Source organism: Gastrolobium bilobum, unplaced genomic scaffold (assembly GCF_033153095.1).
Source record: "Gastrolobium bilobum isolate Gb01-03AN ecotype WA unplaced genomic scaffold, APGP_CSIRO_Gbil_v1 utg119929, whole genome shotgun sequence".
Classification (NCBI taxonomy): domain Eukaryota; kingdom Viridiplantae; phylum Streptophyta; class Magnoliopsida; order Fabales; family Fabaceae; genus Gastrolobium; species Gastrolobium bilobum.
The window spans coordinates 1-6,947 of record NW_026898320.1 but is presented as its reverse complement, the minus strand read 5'-3'; the positions used below and the strand labels follow the sequence as shown (position 1 = coordinate 6,947).

Below are 6,947 nucleotides of genomic sequence, written 5' to 3'. Positions count from 1 at the left end.
AGTTTAATTGACTTTCTAGAATCAACATTAAGGCTCAAGAAGATCTTTTCCCAAAGCTTCTTGAATCTTTACAGAGAATTATATCAGAAATCACCTTTGATTATCCCTAATCAAAAAGGGTTCATTTAACACTTAACAAAAATCAATTTCCCAATTTCTTTTTGTTGAAAAACTAATTCGAATGAGATAAAAAAAACAGTAACAAAGAACATCAAAAATTCACCCAATCATTATTAACATACCCAGAAAATAAAGAAATTAGAAACCCATATTCAGAAAAAGAAAATCAAAGATGAAAGAAAAACAGAAACATGCATTAAAAGATAAAATCAGAAAAATAGTTCAACATAATACCGATCCTATCTAGAGCAGGATCTTTCTCCACTTGCAAGCACCTCCTTCGATCCTTCCTTCCAGCGTTATCAGTGCTTGAAAAAGAATGAGATCTTGAAGATTTTCAAGGAGTGAAGAACACACGAGTTTTCTAAACAATGAAAGAAATACAAAGATTGAAAATTTTCTAAGTCTCTGTCTCCGATCTAAAAATCTGATATCTATATATTCTTTTTACAAACCACAAAAGGAACTAAAACTAAAAATTCTACACACTAAGAGCCGTCAATCTCCTTGTCATCCAATGGTTAAAATGTGTTCACTTCATAAAGCTGATCCACGTGCCTTTTCATTCTTTTCTTCTCAGCTGAAATTAAAAATGAAAGTAAAACATGTAAGGAAAAACAAGCCAAATTCTACTCTTTTTACTTTTTACCTTCATTTTTTACTTGGGCCTTTACTTAACTCATTTGGGCCTAATTTACCTGCAACAACACTAATTAAACAGCCCAAAGGTACTTAAATAACATAAAATAAAATAATATTAATATATATAATTTGGTGCTAACAAAATACCCTAAACTTAGTTAATTGCTTGCCCTCAAGTAATTAGACAAACTTCACTCACAACTTCACCTGTTAGCTAAGAAAAAAATAAAAAGTCACATAACAACACAGATTTAATTTCAATAACTCAGTTAAATTAATCAACCATCTTTGCACAACATCACACTTCTTAAAGCATTGACCAGGCTTAATGTCAACCAATTCCTACATCAAATTAATCGTCCAACTCCAGTCAATCAACACTTATATAAGCATTCAATCAATATTTTATGCTCATTCATTCAGTTGCAACCCTTAACTTAAAATGATTCAATTGACATTCCACTGAATTCCTTTCCAGATATATTTAATCAATCACACTCTCTTCTTTTTTTTAATAAGAAAGTTCACTCATTATCATCATGCATGAATGCTTCCAACCTACACTACCATTTAGAAACTTGAAGTTCAATATGCTGCTTTCATCAAAGGGTCTTTAAGGCTTGTAATGAGACAAGGCTAGGATCTTAGTTTTTCTGGTCACTTGGCTAATTAAGCTAACACTTTAGTGTCTAACTAATCTTCATTAGCTTTTTCTGATTTTTGCCTAAACAAGATAAAGGGAAATTACTAACTCTTTTATCCCTTTTTCATTGATCACTTCCACAAATTTTTACTTTTGCCCTTTTTTTAAAAAAAAAAACAGCAAGCTCAGAGATCTCCTTTTATAACATCACTTGTTCCCCTTTTTCTTCGAATTTATTTTTTAACCTCCTGATCCTCTTTTCTTTTTCTTTCCCTTCTCTTTTTTACAACCAATTCCCCTTTGCCCCATTTAGCTTATTGTATTTCTGAGCTAATGAGAATTAGCTAAATACTAAGATAGCTATATAGGTTGGACAAGGGATTTGGCTCATAATATCAGGATACATGATCAGAAAAGAAAGGCCTCAGGCTCAAATATAGGGACCAAGGGATATAATCAAAGGGTGAGGCTTTTGGCTCTAGGCTACATATTCAGAAACAATGCCCCAATCACACAGAAATAACATATTAGTCATCCAAACAGAGTGCAGCATTCAAAACACCAATACACAATGACCACTCACAAAAGAATAGAGTGTTTAGGTTCAAATACCTCACAAAGGTTGTTAATTCAGTGGTTTATCAGTGAATCAGCAAATCAGGGATCACAAAAAAAATTTTATGGCATGCCAATTGATTTTCAGCTTATATAAATATTGATCAACTAAGTTAGATCCTTAATTGACTAGGAATTAATTTAATCAAATCTGGCTATACTTAAGCAATGAGAATGTTAAACACATCAGGCTATAAATTATTTCCAAGTTACCATTCAGGTAATCCAGCATACAAAACAGAGTAAATTTTTATCATTTTTATGCGCCAATCAGCAAATACTAGAAAGATTATTGGTAACAGCATATAATCACAAAATCACCCCAAACTTAAAATTAAGCTGGGTCCTCACGGCAATACATAAATATATAAAAATAATAAATTGAAAAATAAATAAATAAATATTTAATTAAATAAATAAAGAACCTGGGTACCAACAAGAGATTTCAGCTTTCAGAAAAGGTGTCATCCAAATCAACCAACTCATCGAAATTTTGTTCGGCAGCCTTAGAAGTTCCTTCATGGAGGTGACCTTGAAATAAATGTTCTGGAATCTCAGGAAAGTCTTCATCAGGAAAAGTTTCTCTGTATGAAGCTGCACAGCATTTTCTTGTATTTTGTATGTACTTGAGGAGCCTTTTTATGACATTTTCCAGCTTCTCAATTCGCTCCTCCATAGCTGAAACCTTTTCTTTAGCTGCTCCTTGAGAAGGCAGAGCTGAAGATGTTTTTCTTTTTCTTCCGTAGGCTTGACTCAGCTATCCTCTTCAAGCATATCTCATTCATTGGTGAGTTAGGGATTGAGACCAGTGCTCCATCTTGGGAGGAAGAAGGCACTCTAGCAGCATCACACAATAACTTCACCAAGCATGGGAAGTAAAATGGTCCTGATGTCCTTTTTGAATTCTCACACAATTCTTGATGTATGAGCCGCTCTGGGTGAAAAGGCAGACCTTGAAGAATGCAATAAACCACTACACCAACCATAGTTTATAAGTGATTTATGTGGAGCTTGGGAAAAATGCGATGTCTAACAAATTTCGCCCAAACTTGAGCTTCCTTTGTAAGATCCGTTGTCAGCATCTTTTCAGAATCCCATTTTGTCGTGTCATCTCCGGTGACCGTCCGTGCCATTAAAGAATAAACCTCATTCCGAGTTCTGTCTGAGAGAAGCTTCAGGAACCAGTTGTAATCTGAAATTTTGAGGTTGTACACCTTTTGAATTTTTGCTGGGGATATGTCCACCAGTTTTCCTCTAACTGGGACTGCAAGTGGTGCCTCCTCATCCGGGAAGTTGGCCACAAAATCGTGAACCAACTTTATTGGCACCTGAGCAGATGGATGGTTAGCAAAGACTTCCCATTGCCATGGCGTGACGTGTTGCCAGACAAAATGTTCCATATATGCTCCTTTTGTATCAGATAGGTCGAATCCTCTCTCATAATGAATTTTTAATTTGGCTTGATCCAGCTCCTTGAGACGTTGAGAAACTCTTTCAGAAACTGGAAGGTCAGAAGAAGAAGACCGAGCTGCTGATGAACTTCGAGTTGCTTGTATGTGAACTGCTTTACCTTTTACTGCTCCATGCTTTATTTTTGTATTTTTGTTTGGTGCCATTGTTCACTGGATAATAAATCAGTGAATAAAAGAAACATAAAGGTAAATTTGTCAGCAAATGAGTACCCATAAATGTCAACAAAGAAAAATAAATAAAGTGTTATAACAGCTTAATTACAGGAATTGTATCAGAAAATAATGATAAAGTAGCATAACAATGTTATACAAAGAATACAAATCACAAATTAATAATAATATAATGAGCACTTACTGGTTATTTTTTAATTTTCAGAATCAATGAGCAAGTATATTAAATCAATAAACATGTAAATTAATCTACTTAACTCAACCAAATAAGCTTGTTTATCCACTTAACATGTAGATCAGATGTGGTGTTCACTATGAGCATACATGACAGCATTATTTTATATTCAAAAATAGGTAAACATCTAATGTATTCACCCAATCGGAACAATTTTATTTTTTATTAAGTAATCAACTCAAAAACAATAACCAGATGAAACTGATAATATTTAGATATCCCTAAACAATATACCGAGGAGTGAAGAATACCCAACATACATAAACTCTTGCTGCCTGACATGATCATGGATTATCAATATAGAGACGATCAGATCATAGCCTCTATTCTTGTTGGAGGACCTATACCTCCTACTCAGAACATGCCAAGTTTAAGCTTTAAGGAAAGCAAAGACAAGAATATAATTTCTGTTTACCAAGATGGTTTCAACAAAGAAGCTCAATCAATGAGAACAAAATAGATGTATCTCCTAGCAAGGTGTTGACCAATAAAGAATTAAGCTGCTATAACCAAAATTTTGCAGCCAAGTGATAAACTCATAGCAGAAGCATATGACAGCATTTTTCAAGATCAATTGCTCTAAGCATATTTCACTATCCACAAACTCTAATGTCAAAATTGACATGATAATAACCAGCAGCTCCAAAAAATAAAAAATGAATGAACAGTAAGGAGCACTCTACAGGATTATATCAAAGAATGAACATAGAGTATGCTTTTAGAGTATGTTCAAATGCAAAGCAGTATATCACTTGAATCTGAATAAAAATAATATATATATATATATATATATATATATATATATATATATATATATATTTCGGTCTTGATCAACAACGACCCATATGTAGATGGAAGAAGATGAAATGGATAAACATAGTTTAGAGAACAGGAAACTCAGCGTGAGAAATTGGTAGATGGTCACAGAGAATCCAAAGATAAAAATAAAAATAAAGTTAGGGTTTCAGGAAAAAAAAATCAAACCTTTTTTTCCCTAATCAGACCCCTAGCCTAATCTCGAGCACCAAACGATACATGGGTATAGCGAAACAACCCAAAGCAAGAGAGGGTTAGGGTTTTGGAAATATCAAACCTTTTTTCCTTTTCTTGACTGCTTACACGACGAAGAAAACAAAGATGAGAATTTTTTTTTTTTTCAGAAGCTCCAACGAACGGCTCGAAGGTGAAATTTTCTACTGGCAAGGATGAGCGACAGAATGCTTCAACTCTTGCTTGGCTTGGCTCGACGGTGCTCGGTGTAGAAAGAAACAAAAAAAAGAATGAAGAGTTTGACGAAGAAGGGTGAGTCTTTTGAATAGTGAAGGAGAAAATAAAGAGTCTGGAGTGCCTAAATGGCAGTGTGTGGTCTTGTCAACGGTGCAGCTTTATGCACAGGCTATTGGATATTAGCTCAGCTGCATTTAATGGCCTTTACACCACCCTTCGATCAGGGGATTTTTACATCTGGACCAACAACCTGAGTGAGATATTGAGGAAGATAAGCTTCTGACCGTTGTCCGATTCAAAAATAAAAAAATAAAATAAAAAATAACAATAATAATAATAATAATAATTAAATAAATAAATATAAATTGAGTGGGAGTATGATGGGTTGCATAATTGGGCTGGTAGAATAATCATGGCCCAATTTATTTCATTCAATGGCTGAAATTTTTTTATTTTGTTTGGGTCTAATTAATCAATTAAAACCAAATGCACAAGGGATTTTACTCACCGTAACAAAATTATTGGGCTCATTAGATTTTACATCTCCTGATCAAGAATTATACCTCACCCTCAATTCATTTTATACCTCACTGTAACACACTACCCTTTATTTGTATTTTATTTTTTATATAGACACCAAACAGAGCAAACAGAACAAACAAACATGGACAAAAGCCCATGATACCCTTTATTTTATTTTTTATGGACAGCAAACAGAACAAACTACCTCTTTTTAAAAGTCAGCACTCAGTACACACAAATTTTATATCAGGGTATGTGCAAGTTATTGGGACAAGAACTGAATTTTTCTTAACAGAGGTAGCTCACATTCACCCCAAACTTAGTGATCTGCACAAGCTCAAAATGTTCACTCAGCACAGCAGAGCCATTTTAACTCTCAATCAACTTTTTCTTTTTATTTCACAGAACAAATTCTCCATTGGTTTTTTTGAAGACAGCACTAATACATGACAGTAAAAAAAAAAAAATTAGACTCTTATGTAGCATGTATATCAAAACACCTATGTGACAAACTACAGATTCATGCGGACTTATACAAAAGAAAACGAAACAAAACAAAACAAAACAAAAAACTTTTCTAGCTAACTAACTAAAAGCTACTACAACAAAATATGGAATGATTAAGAAGGCTCTACCAGAGGAACAATTGCCTTGTCTCTAGTTATAGGTTCACCTTGATAGATTTTTAGTCTCTAGCCATTTACCTTGAACCTCCTACCATCTTTGGCACATTGAATCTCTATTGCCCCATGTGGAAAAACTTCTACAATTTCAAAGGGACCAGACCATCTTGATTTCAGTTTGCCAGGGAAAAGCTTAAGCCTAGAATTAAACAATAGCACTTTTTGGCCTGGCTCAAAACACCTTTCCTGAATTAGATTATCATGCCATCGTTTCATTTTTTCCTTGTACAACTTAGCATTTTCATATGAGTTCATTTTAAATTCATCTAAGTTGTTTAACTGAAGCAACCTATTCTCAGAGGACTGTTTGTAATCCATATTCAGCCTTGCAAGAACCTAGTAGGCCTTGTATTCCAACTCTAATGGTAAGTGACATGCCTTGCCAAAAATGAGTCTATATGGTGAGCAACCTATTGGAGTTCTATAGGCTGTTCTATATGCCCACAGGGAGTCTTCTAGCTTTAGTGACCAGTCCTTTCTAGAAGGACCAACTACTTTTTCTAAAATTTTCTTTATCTCCCTATTGGTAACCTCCACCTGCCCACTTGTTTGTGGGTGGTAGGGTGTTGCCACCCTATGTTTGACACCATATTTTGTTAAGAGACTCTCAAACTGCC

General features: G+C 34.3%; 1 long non-coding RNA gene across 1 annotated transcript; it reads right to left on the bottom strand.

Annotated features, from left to right (window-relative positions):
- Window positions 1–350: 350 nt before the first annotated feature.
- LOC133314876 (uncharacterized) lies at window positions 351–5,263 on the bottom strand. The gene is made up of 3 exons (XR_009752018.1): window positions 4,992–5,263; window positions 2,446–3,642; window positions 351–700 (listed from the first exon to the last, which is right to left on the bottom strand). It is a non-coding gene; the product is annotated as an uncharacterized LOC133314876 (long non-coding RNA).
- Between the last annotated feature and the right edge of the window lie 1,684 nt (window positions 5,264–6,947).